Source organism: Piliocolobus tephrosceles, chromosome 3 (assembly GCF_002776525.5).
Source record: "Piliocolobus tephrosceles isolate RC106 chromosome 3, ASM277652v3, whole genome shotgun sequence".
NCBI lineage: Eukaryota > Metazoa > Chordata > Mammalia > Primates > Cercopithecidae > Piliocolobus > Piliocolobus tephrosceles.
Genome location: NC_045436.1, coordinates 50,330,940 through 50,349,547, shown reverse-complemented (window position 1 = coordinate 50,349,547; position 18,608 = coordinate 50,330,940). Strand labels below are relative to the sequence as shown.

Sequence of the window (18,608 nt, the reverse complement as noted above, 5' to 3'; positions counted from 1 at the left end):
AAAAAAAAAAAAAAAAAAAAAAAAAAAGAGATACATAGGGTCTCGCTCCGTCACCCAGGCTGGAGTGCAGTGGCATGATCATAACTCACTGCAGCCTCGATCTCCAAAAAAAAAAAAAAAAAAAAAAAAAAGAAACAAGACATTATATATTAATAAAAGGTACAATAAAGCAACAAAATATAATGACTATAAACTTTTATATGCCTAATGACAATCAAAATATGAAACAAAAACTAAGAACTGAAAAGAGAAATAGACAGTTCTACAACAATAGTTGGAGACTTCAATACTCCAACTACAACTATAGCTGGAGACTTCAATACTCCTCCTTTCAATAATGAACACAACACCAGAGAGAAAACAGCTAAGAAAAGAGAGGTCTTAAACAACACCAACCAGACCTAACAGACATATACAGAACTCATATACTCCAACAACAACAGAATACACATTCTTCTCAGGGTACGAGGGACATCTTCTATGACAGACCATATATATGTTAGGTCACAGATTAAGTCTCGATAAATTTTAAAAGACAGATATCATATTAACTATCTTCTCTGATCATCACAGGATGAAGTTAGAAATCAGTAACATAAGTAAAACTGAAAAATTCACACAACAATACATTCTTTTTTTTTTTTTTTTTTTTTTGAGACGGAGTCTCGCTCTGTCGCCCAGGCTGGAGTGCAGTGGCCGGATCTCAGCTCACTGCAAGCTCCGCCTCCCGGGTTTACGCCATTCTCCTGCCTCAGCCTCCCAAGTAGCTGGGACTATAGGCGCCTGCCACCTCGCCCGGCTAGTTTTTTGTATTTTTAGTAGAGACGGGGTTTCACTGTGTTAGCCAGGATGGTCTCAATCTCCTGACCTCGTGATCCGCCCGTCTCGGCCTCCCAAAGTGCTGGGATTACAGGCTGGAGCCACCGCGCCCGGCCAACAATACATTCTTAAACAACCAAAAGATTATAACCAATGACCAAGCAGGATTTATTCCTGAAATGTAAGGATGGTTTGACATATAAAAATGGATCAATGGCTGGGCGTGGTGGCTCACACCTGTAATCCCAGCACTTTAGGAGGCAGAGGTGGGTGGATCACCTAAGTTCAAGAGTTCGAGACCAGCCTGGCCAACATGGTGAAACCCCATTCTCTACTAAAAATACAAAAATTAGCCAGGCATGGTGACACATGCCTGTAGTCCCAGCTACTCAGAAGGCTGAGGCAGGAGAATCCTTTGAACCCGGGAGGCAGATGTTGCAATGAGCCGAGATCACACCACTGCATTCCAGCCTGGGTGACAGAGTGAGACTCCATCTCAAAAAAAAAAAAGTATCAATGTAATACACCACATCAACAGAATGAGAGAAAAAAACCACGTGATCATCTCAATCGATGTAGAAAAAGCACTAGACAAAATTCAACCCCTTTCATGGTAAAAACACTCAACAAACTAAGAACAAAAGGAATCTACCTCAACAAAATAAAAGCCATATGTGAAAAACCCACAGCAAAAACCACATTCAATCTTGAAAACCTGAAAGCTTTTCATCTAAAATCAGGAATAAGCAAGGATGACCACTTTCACCACTTTCTTTCTGTTTGTTTCCGGAGACGGAGTTTCGCTCTTCTCGCCCAGGCTGGAGTGCAGTGACGCCATCTCGGTTCACTGCAACCTCCACCTCCCGGGTTCAAGTGATTCTTCTGCCTCAGTCTCCCAAGTAGCTGGGATTACAGGCGCCCACCACCACATTCGGCTAAGTTTTGTTTGTTTGTTTGCTGGAGACGGAGTCTCGCTCTGTCTCCCAGGCTGTAGTGCAGTGGCGCGATCTCGGCTCACTGCAAGCTCCACCTCCCGGGTTCACGCCATTCTTCCGTCTCAGCCTCCCGGGTAGCTGGGACTACAGGCGCCCACCACCACGTCCACGTCCGGCTAATTTTTTGTATTTTTTAGTAGAGACGAGGTTTCACCATGTTAGCCAGGATGGTCTCGATCTCCTGACCTCGTGATTCGCCTGCCTCGGCCTGCCAAAAGTTTATAATTCTGTAATACTGGAATTACAGGCGTGAGCCACCGAGCCCGGCCTAAATTTTGTATGTTTAGTAGAGACGGGGTTTCACCATGTTGCTCAGCCTGGTCTCAAACTCCTGACCTCAGATGGTCTGCCTGCCTTGGCCTCCCGAAGTGCTGGGATGACAGGCGTGAGCCACCGCGCCTGGCCTCACTTTCACCACTGCACCTGGCCTCACTTTTACCACTTTCATTCAACATAGTACTAGGAGCTCTAGCCAAAGGAATTAGGTAAGAAAAAGATATAGGCCAGGTGCAGTGGCTCACACCTGTAATCCCAGCACTTTGGGAGACTGAGGCAGGTGGATCACGAGGTCAGGAGTTTGAGATCGGCCTGACCAACATAGTGAAACCCTCTCTACCAAAAATACAAAAATTAGCTGGGTGTGGTGGCAGGCACCTGTAATCCCAGCTACTCAGAAGGCTGAGGCAGGAGAATCACTTGAACATGGGAGGCAGAGGTTGCAGTGAGCCAAAATCACACCACTGCACTCCAGCCTGGGCAACGGAGTGAGACTCCATCTCAAAAACATAAATAAATAAAAGAAAAAAGAGAAAGAAATAAAAGTCACCCAAACGAAATAAAGAAATAAAATTATGTTTGCAAGTGATATGATTTTATAGGCAGAAAATCCTAAAGATTCCACAAAAAAACTATTAAAACCAGTAAATAAATTCAACAAAGTAGCAAGCTACAAAGTCAACATACAAAAAATCAGTTGCATTTCTATACATGAGCAAGGAACAATTTGAAAGGAAATTACAAGACAATTCCACTTACAATAGCAACAAAAAGAATAATATACTTAGGAATTAACCAAAAATGTGAAAGTCTTGTACAATGAAAACTATAAAATACTGCTTAAAAAAATTAAGGAAGACACAAGCAAGTAGAGACACATCCCATATTCATTAAGTAAAACACTTAAGATTATTAAAATATCAGTATTTCCCTATATAATCCACAATTCAATACAATCCCTATTAAAATCCCAATGACTTTTTTTTGTAGAAATGCAAAACCCATACTATAATTCATATGGACTCTCAAGGGATCCCAAACAGCCAGATTAGTCTGAGGGGGAGAAAAACAGAACAGGCTGGGCGTGGTGGCTCATGCCTGTAATCCCACTACTTTGGGAGTCCAAGGTGGGCAGATCACCTGAGGTCGCAGATCACCTGATGTTGCAGATCACCTGACGTCAGGAGTTCAAGACCAGCCTGACCAATATTGTGAAATCCTGTCTCTATTAAAAATACAAAAAAAATTAGCTGTGGTGGTGGGTGCCTGTAATCCCAGCTACTCAGGAGGCTGAGGCAGGAGAATTTGATTGAACCCAGGAGGTGGCAGTTGCAGTGAGCCAAGATCATGCCACTGCACTCCAGCCTGGGCAACAGAGCAAGACTCCATGTCAAAAGAAAAAAAAGAAAAAAAAAAGGAATAAAGCTGAAGGACTCACAATTCTTGATTCAAACCTTCTTACAAAGCTATAGTAATTAAAACAGTATGACACTGGCATAAAGACAGGCATAAAGACCAATGTGATAGAAGAGAGTGCTCAGAAATAAACCTTCAAAAAAAATCAAAAAATGATTTTTGACAAGGATGCCAAAAGTATTCAATGTGCAAAGGACAGTCTTTTCAATAAATGGTGCTGGGAAAACTGGATATATACACACACAGAAAAATGAAGTTGGGCCTTTACCTAACCCTATTATACAAAAATTAACTCGAAATAGATCAAGGACCTATATTTAAGACCTAAAACAATAAAACTCCTAAAAGAAAACACAGGGAAAGCTTCACAACACTAGATTTGGCAATAATTTCTTGGATGTGAAACTAAAGGCACAGGCAAAAACAACAAAAAAATAGACAAATTGGATTTCATTCCAATTAACAAATTTTGTGCATCAAAAGACACTATCACCATAGTAAAAAGAAAACTCACAGAAAAAAAGGTGCTCAACATCACCAAGCATCATTAAGGAAAGGCAAATCAAAACTACAATATCACCTCATACCCATTAGGATGGCTGCTATCAAAAAAACACAGACAATAATAAGTGTTGACAAGTATAAGGAGAAACTGAATCCTTTGTGCATTGATAGTGGGAATGTAAAATTGTACATCCACTAGGGAAAACAGTATGACAGTTCCTCAATAAGTTAAAAATAGAATTACCAGCTGGGCACAGTGGCTCACACTTGTAAGCCCAGCACTTTAGGAGGCTGAGGCGGGTGGATCACCTGAGGTTGGGAGTTCGAGACCAGCCTGACCAACATGGAAAAACCCTGTTTCTACTAAAAATAAAAAATTAGTCAGGCATGGTGGTGCATGCCTGTAATCCCAGCTACTTGGAAGGCTGAGGCAGGAGAATCGCTTGAACCGAGGAGGCAGAGGTTCTGGTGAGCCCAGAGTGTGCCATTGCACTCCAGCCTGGGCAACAAGAGCAAACCCCATCTCAAAAAAAAAAAAAAACTAGAATTACCATATGATCCAGCAATTCTACTTCTGGGTAAATACTCAAAAGAATTAAAAAGAAGTGTCTCTAGGAGCTATTTGTTCATAGTAGCATCATTTACAATAGCTAAAACATGAAAGCAACCCAACTCTTCATTGACAGATGAATGGATAACCAAATTGTGGTATACTATACAGGGGAATATTATTCAGTCAATAAAAGGAAGGAAATTCTACAATATGCTATAACATGGATAAACCTTAATGATATTATGCTAAATTAAATAAGTCAGTCACAAAAAGATAATTACTGTTATGGGTCCATTTATAAGAGGTATTTAGAATGGTCAATATGAGAGACATAAAGTATAATGGTGGTTGCCTGGGCTAGGGGCAGGGAAGATTGGGGAGTTATTTAATGAGTATAGAGTTTCAGTTTCACACAATGAAAAACCTTCTGGAGATGGATGGTGTGATGATTTGATAACATTATGAATATACTTAATACCCCTGGACTGCATACCTGAAAATGACTAAGATTATAAATTTTATGTCTATTATGCCACAATAAAAATAGCAAAAAAAATGAATGAATCCAAAGATATTGGTCTAGGCATCTGGAATAGACATTAAATGAGATGAAGAAAACTGTGGGAAAAGCCCAATATGTCCTAAAGTCTTCATTTTCTCTGTGACCTCCCCAAAGTAAGGGGATAAAAAGACTCCTTGATCCATCAATACATCACACTCTCTCACTTCTGACTCCTCTATGATCATATTTCCTCTGCCCTTATTTAGATCCTTATTATCATTTCTCTACATGGTAATTGTACTAGCCTAAGAATTTGCCTCTTCGCCTTTAATTTTCCCTTCTCTTTCAGTCCATCTACTGCAATACCAAGGTGATCCAAGATGGTATAATAGCATCAGCCCCTGCCGGGCACGGTGGCTAACATCTGTAATCCCAGCACTTTGGGAGGCTGACGCGGGCAGATCACCTGAGGTCGGGAGTTCGAGACCAGCCTGACCAACATGGAGAAACCCCATCTCTACTAAAAATACAAAATAACCCAGGTGTGGTGGCACATGCCTCTAATTCCAGCTACTCAGGAGGCTGAAGTAGGAGAATCACTTGAACCCAGGAGGCAGAGGTTGTGGTGAGCTAAGATCGAACCATTGCACTCCAGCCTGGGCAACAAGAGCAAAACTGTCTCCAAAAAAAAAAAAAACGGACACTTTCAAAATTCTTTAATAGTTCCTCATTATCTGCAAAATGAAATCGCATGCATTCTGATTTACTAGTCACCAGCTAAGGGTCTGGGTCTATTTTTCAGCATGAAATGTTCATTTGGACATATTCAGGTCTAGAAATCACCAATTTAACCCATGTTCATTTGTCTAGCCACATCTCCTTTTAGTCCCTACACATAACATTATTCCAGTTCTCTATTCTCTTATCTCTGTTGTCTTGAACATCCTTCCCCTGCTTGCCCATTTGGGCAATTCCTAGCTGTCCTATATGGGTCGGTCCCTATACAACCTCATACACGCAGGACTCAATACTTTCTATAATTATCTTCCCCCAATCCACATTATGTACCTCCCTCAAAACATTAGGAAAGTAACACCTTCCAGCAGATCATTCATTTGCCACCTCCTATCAACCATATCAAGCCCAACACCTATGCCTTTCTTTAAATACTCTAAAATCCTGCTCCTCATTACCTTCTTAATCTTTCCTACTACTCTCCCAAAGCACTTGATTTTAAAAATCTGTGTATCTAGGTTTTCAAAATCTGTGGCTAATACAACCTAAACCAGTTCCTTTCATACAGTAGATACAGAGAATGGGATGAATGCAAAAAAATACATGCTCTAATAAGACAAGTATCTTCACTGTTCACTACACATACCACACTTATTCCCATCCCTATCCCTTTGCTGGTCCTCTTCTCTCACCAGGAATACTCTCTTCTTTAGTTATTCAAATTTTACCTGTCCCTCAAGGACAACTTTTCCCCTACAATGACATTACCTGCGGCCAGGCACTGTGGGTCACTCCTGTAATCCCAGCACTTTTGGAGGCCGAGGCGAGATGATCGCTTGAACTCAGAAGTTTGAGACCAGCCTGTGCAACACGGTGAAACCCCCTCTCTACAAAAAATACAAAAATTAACCAGGAGTGGTGGCATCCGCCTGTGGTCCCAGCTACTCAGGAAGCTGAGGTGGGAGGATCACCTGAGCCCAGGAGGTTGGGGCTGCCGTTAGCAATGATCGCACCACTGCACTCCAGCCTGGGCAACAAGAGTGAGACCCTGTCTCAAAAAAAAAAATACATTACCATTTTCCTAGTTCTTATTAATTAGTCTTTGAATAATATTTATTGAGCATTTCCCTTTATGCCAAACATAGGGATATGCCAGAACACAAAAATAAGTCAGGAGCAGCATTTGAACAGCTTAGAATCCAGTAAACAGGAAACAGAAATAATGACAAAAACATAAATGATATCGAGGAAATTACAAAGTATAAAGGGAACATTAAAAAATGAATACTGTCAGGTGCAGCAACTCACACCTGCAATCCCAGTACTTTGGGAGGCCAAGGCGGTAAGATCACCTGAGATCAGGAGTTCCAGCCTGGCCAACATGGCAAAACCCTATCTCTACTAAAAATACAAAAATTAGCCGGGCATGGTGGCGCACGGCTGTAGTCCCACCTACTTGGGAAGCTGAGGCAGAAGAACAGCTTGAACTCGGGAGGCAGAGGTTGTAGTGAGGCAGATCACACCACTGCACTCCAGTATGAGCAACAGAGCAAGACTCCGTCTCAAAAAAGAAAAAAGGAAAAGGGAAAAACTGAATACCCAAGTTGACCTCTAGGAGTCTACAGAGATTTCAGAAAGGAACTACCATTTGGTCTCTGAGAAAGGGTGGAAATTGACATGGCAATAAGAAGTGAAAGGGCTTTGAATAATGAACACTAAGTCAATTATCAGAGCAAAGGAAAACTCTGAACCAAATGATAGCAAACCTGAGTATCACCCAGAAGTAAATGCTGCTCAGACTATAATTTAATTGCTTAGAGCACAGATCATACTCTCATCAAAACAGTATATGAATATGATTTTATTTATATAAAGCAAAGGAAAACTCAATCTATAATGTTAGAAATAGGTACTATATCACAAATGGCTAACATCACTATTATATAAAGAAAGTATACTAATATAAATGTATCTATTAAGACATCACAGGAGAAAACTACATGACCTTATAGATCTTGGAGATAAAAGCTGTTAACATTACTTCCGGCTCTGAAAGCTTTGTCCTCCACCTGCCCCTCCAGTTCTTTTTTTTTTTTTGAGATGGAGTCTTGCTCTGTCGCCCGGGCTGGAGTGCGGTGGCTGGATCTCAGCTCACTGCAAGCTCCGCCTCCCGGGTTTACGCCATTCTCCTGCCTCAGCCTCCCAAGTAGCTGGGACTACAGGCGCCTGCCACCTCGCCCGGCTAGTTTTTTGTATTTTTAGTAGAGACGGGGTTTCACCGTGTTAGCCAAGATGGTCTCGATCTCCTGACCTCGTGATCCGCCCGTCTCGGCCTCCCAAAGTGCTGGGATTACAGGCTTGAGCCACCGCGCCCGGCCCTGCCCCTCCAGTTCTAACTTATATTACACTCTACGAAGTATTTTGCTGCTGTTTCTTTGAGATACTGGGAAGTGATAAATGTGTTGTCTTTTCTTAGGAACACTTTTAAACTTAATGTTACTTGACAATTATCTGGTATAATGAAAACTTTTCAGCTTATTAGATGAAAATAAAATTCATATAATATTTTTTTAAAAAGTATAAAATAGAGGAATAAAGACCAAAAAAAAAACCAAAAGAAGAACTGATAAAATACACAATTAAAAAAAGATATAAAAATGGTGATTTAAACATTTTTTTAAAATGTTCAAATGCACTCATAGAAATACAAATTAAAACAAAATAGGAGGCCAGCACCGAGGCTCACGCCTGTAACTCCCACCACTTTGGGAGACTGAGGCGGGTGGATCCCCTGAAGTCAGGAGTTTTGAGACCAGCCTGGGCAACATAGTGAAACCCCATCTCTACTAAAAATACAAAAATTAGCCAGGCGCAGTGGTGCATACCTGTGGTTCCAGCTACTCGGGAGGCTGAGGCAGGAGAATCCTTTGAACCCAGGAGGCAGAGATTGCAGTGAGAGGAGATTGTGCCACTGCACTACATCCTGAGCAACCAACAGAGCAAGATTTTGTCTCAAAAAAAAAAAAATTTAAAAAAAATAGGATACCATTTATCATCAGACTGGTGCAAATTTAAACATAGGACAACATATTCTGTTGGTAAAATTGTGAATAAACGGAAATGTTTATACATTGTTGGTGGCAATGCAAACTGGTACACACTTTAAGAGGAAAATGTGACACTAACCAAACTACATACACAAATACCTTTTTTCTTTTCACAGCTTTATTGCAATATAACCTATACCATACAGTTCACCCACTTAAAGTATAAAATTGAATGGTCTTTACTATATTGACAAAGTTGGGCAATCTTCACCACAGTCTACTTTTAGGACATCTGCAGCACCTTCCCCCCACAAAAAAAAAATCACATGTCCACTGGCAGTCACTCCCCATCATTCCCCAAACCCTAATCCCTGGCAACCTTTAATCTTCTTTCTGGTCAGGCATGGTGTTCACACCTGTAATCCCAGTGCTTTGGGAATCTGAGGTGGGAGGATCCCTAGAGCCCAGGAGTTTGAGACCAGCCTGGGAAACATAGCAAGACTCCCATCTCTACAAAAAAATAAAAAATTGTTTTTTAATGAATTGGGCATGGTGGCAAACAACTGTGGTCTTAGCTACTCAGGAGGCTAAGGTAGGAGGTTACTTGAGCCCAAGAGTTTGAGGCTGCAAGTTAACTATGATTGTACCACTGCACTCCAGCCTGGATGACAGAGCAAGACCCTGTCTCTCTCTCTTTTTTTTTTTTTTTCTGAGACAGAGTTTCATTCTTGTTGCCCAGGCTGGAGTACAACGGTGCAATCTCAGCTCACTGCAACCTCCACCTCCCAGGTTCAAGTTATTCTCCTGCCTTCAGCATCCCGAGAAGCTGGGATTACAGGCATGCGCCACCAGGCCCAGCTAATTTTGTATTTTTAGTAGAGACGGGGGGTTTCTCCATGTTGATCAGGCTGGTTGCGAACTCTTGACTTCAGGTGATCCACCCGCCTCAGTCTCCCAAAGTACAGGGATTACAGGCATGAGCCACCGTGCCCAGCCAAGACCCTGTCCCTTAAAAAAAAAAAAATTTAACATACTTTCTATCTCCTGAGAGTTGTCTGTTCTGGCCATTTCTTATGAATAGAATTATGTAATATGTGGTTTTTTTGTGTGGGGGGAGACAAGGCTGCTCATTGCAGCCTTGACCTCCTGGGCTCTACAGTAGCTGGGACTACAGACACATGTAGTCATACCTGGCTAATTTTTTTTTTTTTTTTGTAGAGACAGGGTTTCATCATGTTGCCCAGCCTGATCTCAAACTCCTGGGCTCAACTGAACACCTGGGCTCCTCCTGCGTTGGCCTCCCAAAGTGCTGGGATTGCAGGCCTGAGCCACCATACCCAGTCTAATATGTGGTCTTTTGTGACTGGCTTCTTTCACTTACAATAAAGTTTTCAAGGTTCATTTACATGTAACATCTGTATTTAATTTCTTTTTATTGCTGAGTAATATCCCATTGTATAGATAAATCACATTTCTCTATTCATCCACCGATGCACATTTGAGATGTTTCTACTTTTTTTTACCATTGTGAATACTATTCTGAAAATTCATGTACAAGACGTATGTTCTGTGTGAATGTTTTCATTTCTTTTGCATATATAGCCAGGAGAAGTGCTAGAACATAGTAACTGTACTTTTAACATTTTGAGGAAATGACAAGCTTTTCCAAAGTGGCTACACCATTTCACATTCCCACCGGCAGCATTTGAAGATACCCTGTTCTCCACATCCTCACCAACAAAATGTTTTAGGTAATTTGTTATGCAGCAATAGATAACTAATACATCATTTTGGTAGATGCAGTACAAATGTCTTCATAAAATTCAACATCCTTTTAAAATTTAAGAAAAAAATTCAACAAAGACTCAAAGACAAGATATTTTAAACTTTCTCCCAGTATTGAGAATAAACACATTTACCTACAATTACCACTTTAATTCAACACTTGTATTGACAAGCCTAACCAATTCAGTAAGAAAAGCAAATAAATGGCATATGAATTGGAAAGGAAGAAATGATGTATCACGTAAATAAGACTATCTACATAGGAAATTTAAAATAGTCTTCAGATATTAGAAGAAATAAAAAGGTTTGCTAAGTCTCTGGACATAAATCAATATGTGAAAATCAGGTGTTTTTCTATAGGCCAGCAACAAAGTATAATTTTTTAAAAGAACATCATTTACTGCTGGGCATAGTGGCTCATGCCTGTAATCCCAGCACTTTGGGATGCCGAGGCAGGCGGATCGCGAGGTCAGGAATTCGAGACCAGCCTGGCCAACATGGTGAAAACCCACCTCCACTAAAAATACAAAAATTAGCTAGGCGTGGTGGCACGCACCTGTGGTCCCAACTACTTGCGAGGCTGAGGCAGTTGAATCACTTGAATCCAGGAGGCAAAGGTTGCAGTGAGCCAAGATCGTGCCACTGCACTCCAGCCTGGGCGACAGAGCGAGACTCCACCTCAAAAAAATACAAATAAAAATAAAAAACCAAACAGTATCATTTAACATAACCATAAAAACTACAAACGTAAGAATAAATCTAAGCAAAAGGGTGTATATGATTATTATAAAGAAAATCATAAAATTCCTTGAAAATAATTCTACATAGGCAAATACCATGTTCATAGGTAGGTATACTCAGTATCTTAAGGAAGTCAATTCTCACCAAATTAATCTACTAAAAAATTCGATGTATTTCCAGTTAAAAATCCCAAGAGGGTTCTACAGAAATCTTGACAAATATAGTAAAAAAATGTATGTGGGTCAGGCACAGTAGCTCACACCTCTCGTCACAGCCCTTAGGAAGGCCAAAGTGGATGGATCATTTCAGGCCAGGAGCTTGAGACCAGCCTGGGCAACATGGTGAAACCCCATCTCTATAAAAAATATAAAAATTAGCTGGGCGTGGCCAGACACAGTGGCTAACGCCTGTAATCCCAATACTTTGGGAGGCCGAAGCAGGTGGGTCACCTGAGGTCAGGCATTTGAGACCAGCCTGGCCAACATGGTGAAACCCCTAAAAATACTAATAAAAATACAAAATGTCTCTCCTAAAAATACAAAAAATTAGCCCAGCATGGTGGCAGGTTCCTGTAATCCCAGCTACCCAGAAGGCTGAGGCAGGAGAATTGCTTGAATCCGGGAGGCGGAAGTTGCTGTGAGCCGAGATCACACCATTGAATTCCAGCCTGGACAACAACAGCCAAACTGCACCTCAAAAAAAAAAAAAAAAAATTTGCTAGGCGTGGTGGTGCACACCTGTAATCCCAGTTACTACTGTGGAGGCTGAGGTGGGAGAATCACTTGAGCCCAGGAGACTGAGGTTGCAGTAAGCCGTGATCACACCAGTGTACTCCTCCCTGGGTGACAGAGCAAGACTCTGTCTCAAAAAAAAAAAGTATGTGAACGAGCAAAGTGCAAAAGTCAGCCAAAACCCTCCTCAAGAACTACTCTACTCTATACTAACTAGGCAATAAGGTAATGGTGTAAATATACTCAAATATACCAATGGAACACAATATAGAGGCCAGAAAAAGACCCATGCATATTGAAACCTTAATACAGGAAAGAGGTAAATTAAAATCAATAAAAAAAAGAGCTGGCTGGGTGCGGTGGCTCATGCTTATAATCGCAGCACTTTGGAAGGCTGAGGGTGGATCACAAGGTCAGGAGATCAAGACCATTCTGGCTAACACGGTGAAACCCCATCTCTACTAAATAAAATACAAAACAATTAGCCAGGCGTGGCGGCGGGCGCCTGTAGTCCCAGCTACTCAGGAGACTGAGGCAGGAGAATGGCGTGAACCCGGGAGGCGAGCTTACAGTGAGCCGAGATAGCGCCACTGCACTCCAGCCTAGGCAACAGAGCGAGACTCCATCAAGGAAGAGAAGGTAAGGTAAGGTAAAGGGAAGGTAAGGTAAAGGGAAGGTAAAGGGAAGGTAAAGGGAAGGTAAAGGGAAGGTAAAGGGAAGGGAAGGGAAGGGAAGGGAACTATTTAATAAATTGTGCTGGTACAAATCATCAGTCATACAAGATTTAAAATTTTAAATTACTACCTCTCATCAATCACAAAATAAATTACAGATATAGTAAAGACCCAAATATATGAAATGTTCCTAAAAATTAGAAGAAAATATAGAATATCTTCATGAACTCACAGTTAAGAAAAAAGTATTAGATGAGACATTGAATGCAAAAAGCAGACTTCGTTTTGACTATACGAAAATTGTTTAAATTTTATTGTTTGGTTTATAACAGTATAAACAAGGCTGAAAAGCAAGAGGCTGGCAAAAGTTACTCGCTTCTCCCACCCCTAAAAAGGTGGTGAGTGGGGGATTCCTACCAATTAATAAGAAACATAGGCGGCCGGGCGCGGTGGCTCAAACCTGTAATCCCAGCACTTTGGGAGGCCGAGACAAGAGGATCACGAGGTCAGAAGATCGAGACCATCCTGGCTAACACGGTGAAACCCCGTCTCTACTAAAAATACAAAAAAACTAGCTGGGCGAGGTGGCGGATGCCTACAGTCCCAGCTACTCGGGAGGCTGAGGCAGGAGAATGGCGTAAACCCGGGAGGCAGAGCTTACAGTGAGCTGAGATCGGGCCACTGCACTCTAGCCCGGGCGACAGAGCAAGACTCCGTCTCAAAAAAAACAAACAAACAAACAAACAAACATAGGCAATGCAAATTCCATTTTATATTAAAGGTCCACATGGGTAAATCTGATGTTGAGTTCTTGTTAAGCTTCTAGTTCTCATGGGGAATGATGGATTCATGTGTGCTTGTAATATTATTAAAAATAGGCAACTGCCATGCTTGAGCTATTATTTAAGTGTGTCATGAATCAAGGATTATAAATTACCTAATTTTATATAACTAGGGTCCAAAGAGGAGGTTAAAAAGGGTACTGATTTTATTAATTTCCCACCCAATATGTGAAAACTGATCATGTGAATTGGTTCTTGAAAATTTGTCATGAAAACTGTATACTATTTACTAACCCTTTGACAAATTCTCTTTTTATAATTTTCCAACAGGTTGTACTTTTTTCTGATTTAACCGCTTCTTAATACAAGTCCTAATTTGTGAGCAAGCTGTATCAGCATGAGGGTCAATTATCTTACTTGCTATTGCACCAGTCATATCTGAAACACCTATCAGATCAGAAAGAAAAAGGGTGACTCTATTTTATATGACATTCAAGAAAAGATAAAATTATAGAAATAGAAAATAGATCAGTTGGAAGGATTTAATCTCAAAAGGGTACAAGGAAACTCTCTGGGGTGAAAGAAATATTGTGTTATCTTCATTGTGGTGGTGACTGCAAAATGGTATAAATTTGCCAGTCATGAAAATGTAAGAGTGAATTTTACTACATGTAAATTAAACTTCAGTAAACTTGACTTTAAAAAGGACAATGTACAAAATTAGAATTAAGGAGACATCTGTATTCAAATATTAACAGTATTATCGTGACACTGGATGAGAAGAATTGTTATTTGTAGTCTACACCATCTTTTTTTTTTTAAATGGGATCTCACTCTGTTGCCCAGGCTGGAATGCAATGGCTCAATCATGGCTCACTGCAGCCTTAACCTCGCAGGCTCAAGTGATCCTCCCACCTCAGCCCAAGTAGCTGGGACCACAGGCATGCACTACCATGCCAAGCTAATTTTTTTTATTTTATAGAGACGGGGGTCTCCCTATTTTGCCCAGGTTGGTCTTGAACTCCTGGGCCCAAGCAATTCTCCTGCCTCAGCCAGTCAAAATGCTGGGATTACAGGTGTGAGTTACCAGGCAGAGCCTTGTAATTTACACTTATGTATAGTTTAATTTACAGCTGGTTCCTACCTACAGGATCAGTGAAAAAGCTACATTACCCTTAGTCATTTAACTGATGAAATTACATATTTTTAGGCCGGGCGCGGTGGCTCAAGCCTGTAATCCCAGCACTTTGGGAGGCCGAGACGGGCGGATCACGAGGTCAGGAGATCGAGACCATCCTGGCTAATACGGTGAAACCCCGTCTCTAATAGAAAATACAAGAAACTAGCCGGGCGACGAGGCGGGCGCCTGTAGTCCCAGCTACTCGGGAGGCTGAGACAGGAGAATGGCGTGAACCCGGGAGGCGGAGCTTGCAGTGAGCTGAGATCCGACCACTGTACTCCAGCCTGGGCAGCAGAGCAAGACTCCGTCTCAAAAAAAAAAAAAGAAATTACATATTTTTAATAATGAAATCAATGCTTTAAATACTTCTAATTCACATTTTAATTGTCCTGTTTGATTCCCTTTTGAAATTATCAACTCTGACAGGAATTTTATATATATATAGTTGTAGTATTAATATAAATACATCAAAAACAATAATCTCATACATTTTTGTAGTTATTGAAACAGTTTTATGCATTCTTTCCATCCTTACAACAGCCCTGTAAAATAGCCATAATTATCCCCTTTATTACATAAAGACTAGTTTGACAGTATTCTATATACCGGGAAAGGATAATAAAATGAAAAAGAAAAGGCCAGGCACAGTGGCTCATGCCTATAATCCCAGCACTTTGGGAGGCCAAGGAAGGCGGATTGCTTGATCCCAAGAATTCGAGGCCAGTCTGGGCAACACGGGGAGACCCCATCTCTACTAAAAATACAAAAATTAGTCAGATACGGTGGCATACGTCTGTAGTCCCAACTACTAAGGAGGCTGAGGTGGGAGGATGGCTTGAGCCTGGAAGGCAGAGGTTGCTGTGAGCTGAGATTGTGCCACTGCACTCCAGCCTGAGTAACAGAGGGAGACCCTGTCTCAAAAAAAAAGAAAAAAAAGAAAGGGAAAAAAAAAATCTTGGGACCTCCAAACTCACTATCCCAAAGGGAAAAGTTAAGCTTGGGAACTGTGTCACGCAAAACTGCCTCCCACTTTGTTCCTAAATAGATAGCTGCAAAGATAAAAGGCCACATACCTCCCCAGGGAGCCTCTTTCACAATTTACTCACAAACAAATTCCTTCTTGGCCCAAGATCCTTACCCTAAAACAGAATTCTATTTAATTTCACCCTGACAATATAAATTAAAAGCTTATCTTCATAGGTACAGGACAAATACAGGACTAGAAGTCATCCCTCCACTCACCTGAGACAAAGGCATATTTGACTGCTTCCTCTGTTTATCTTATGTAAAATGTAGATTCACTGAGTGCCAGAAGAATGCATAGTTGACTTTACCTCTACCTGTTCCTTTTCACATGCAACAAGTGGATTTAGTGAGCTCATAAGAATGTGACCATACTCTCCCGGTCTTTATTTTTTTCTTTCCCCTTTTCCTACTGCCCCTTTTTCCCCTTTAAAGGTTGAAGGCCTCAAAATCCTCTTTGGAAAAAGCACAGGTCCCAGCTGTTCTGTGATTTTGTGTTCCTTTTGCCTGGGTACATCCTCAACCTTGGCAAAATAAACCTCTAAATTCAAACTTGCCTCAGTCATTTTCTTTGTGTTACAATACTGAAGAGCTAGTATGATTTAAGAGTTAAAAGCCTATTGGCCAATGTATCTTCAGAACACAATAGGTGCTCAATAAATACTTTTTATGTTTTGGCTTTAATGCTGAGTAATTCCTGATGTTGGGCAGTTACTTAATCTCCTTTAACTTAAATTTTCTCATCCATAAGATAGTATAAAACAACTCTGAGAAGATGATGTATCTAGTTCTTTTCATTCTTTACAAAAACTACCTGGCACACTATAAGCATTAAATGAATGCCATTTAATCTGTTATTATCTCTTTAATACAAGAGCCTAAGATATTAGTTGTGAAAGGGAAAATAAATCTCAGGACCCCCAAATCACTAAGACAAAAGGAAAAATTAAGCTGGGAACTGTGTCAGGCAAACTTGCCTCCCATTTTATTCCTAAATAAGATAGCTACAACCATTAAAAAAAAAAAAAAGCTACATACTTCCCTCACAATTTGCCAACTAGAAAATTCCTTGTAGGCCTCAAGATCTTTACCCTAAAATGGTTATGTTGAATTTTACCCTGATAATATATTTTGATCGCTTATCTTCATGAGTGCAGGACAAAAGAGCTCTAAAGTCATTCCTCTGCTAACCTGACACCAATGCATCTGTGACTCTTCCTCTGATGTAAAAATGCAGATTCGCTGAGCTAGACAAGGCATAAGTGGCTATTCCTCTACTCCCCTCTCACAGGTAAATTGTTTATTCAGTGAAAGGCTGATCAAAGACTCAAAGAATGCAATTGCTTGTCTCTTATCTACCCACACCTTTTAAAAATGTCTTCCTCTTTCCCCTTTAAATATTGAAGCCCTCAAAATCATCTTTGGAGAAAGGCACAAACCTACCTCCCAGATGTGCATCCTTCATCTTGGCAAAATAAACTTTCTAAATTGACTGAGACCTGTCTCAGTCTTGGTTCACATGGCATAGGGGCAGCATCAGAGCTGTATTACATTGCTAAAGCTTCAGATGAGAATATAGTACCAGACGTGGTGCCACACCCATGCAGTCTCAGCTACTACAGATACTGAGGCAGGAGGACTGCTTGAGGCCAGGAGTTCTAGGCTGTAGTCCACTATGCCAATCATGTATCAACACAAAGTTCACCATCAGTATGGTGACCTCCCAGGAGAGGGGGATCACCAGGTTGGCTAAGAAGAGGTAAACCAGCTCAGTTCAGAAACTGAGCAGGTCAAAACTCTTATGCTGATCAGTAGTGGGATCATGCCTCAGAACAGCCATTGCACTCCAGCCTGAGCAATTCAGCAAGACCCCATCTCGGAAAACAATAATTAAAAAGGCCAGCATGGTGTATCACACCTGTAGGGCCAAGACTTTGGGGAGGCCAAAGCAAGAGGATCGCTTGAGTCCAGGAGTTCAAGACTAACCTGGACAACATAGTGAGACTGCATCTCTACAAATAATAATAAAAAAAAAATGAAAAAGATAAAAGCAATATAATCTAATTACAACTCATGAAAAAATTAGATGTCATTCTTATTTGTTAAGACAAACATTAACACAGCATTTTACAAGGATAGAAAGTAAACTGATGAATTGTTTAAAGAAAGAATTCCCTTTTGAAATTGAGAATGAGGTCATTTTTGAGGAAAACCAAGTGTAAGGACTATATAGTTTTTAATGATTTAGGCTCATAAGCTAGAACTGAGGTTAATTTTGGCAACAAGCACTCATACCATGAGACTTACTTTAGGAATCAATAATTAATCCAGATATTTTAAAATGATGCTAGAAATTAACAGGATAAGAAAAGTTGCAGGAAAGCTCTTTAATCTGGAAGAGAACTTACAGCTCATTTTACAAGAAAAAATTGATTGAAAAGGCTAATTGGAAAGTGATATAACTTGCCAATCATAAAAATAACTTTTCATTTCAAGAGTCTCATACCATAACAAACAATATCTCAAAATCCTTATTTACTCATGGCCTTGACACCAAGTTATCCAGTCAACATAATAACAATCTTATACATATATTCGTGTTGTTTTCTTTTTTTTTTTTTTTTTTTGAGACAAAGTTTCCCCCTTTTCCCCCCGCTGGGAGTGCGGTGGGCCCCCCCCGCCCCACTGCCAGCTCCGCCTCCCAGGTTCACGCCATTCTCCTGCCTCCACCTCCCAAGTAACTGGTACTACAGGTGCCCGCCACCACGCCCGGCTAATTTTGTTTTTGTATTTTTAGTAGAGACGGGGTTTCACTGTGTTAGCCAGGATGGTCTCAATCTCCTGA

The 18,608-nt window shown here is 40.8% G+C and overlaps 1 protein-coding gene across 8 annotated transcripts in view; it reads right to left on the bottom strand.

Moving 5' to 3' along the window:
* The window catches only part of ELF2 (E74 like ETS transcription factor 2), a 129,224-nt gene that overhangs the window by 91,509 nt on the left and 19,107 nt on the right, over positions 1 to 18,608 (bottom strand). Inside the window, exon 1 of one of the 8 annotated variants that reach the window (XM_023226018.2) lies at positions 6,569 to 6,587. The exons of the other annotated variants lie outside the window; for them this stretch is intronic. The gene's annotated coding sequence lies outside the window, so the exon portion shown is untranslated. Of the gene's footprint in view, positions 1 to 6,568; positions 6,588 to 18,608 lie in introns of those variants that run through there. 8 annotated transcript variants of the gene reach the window in all.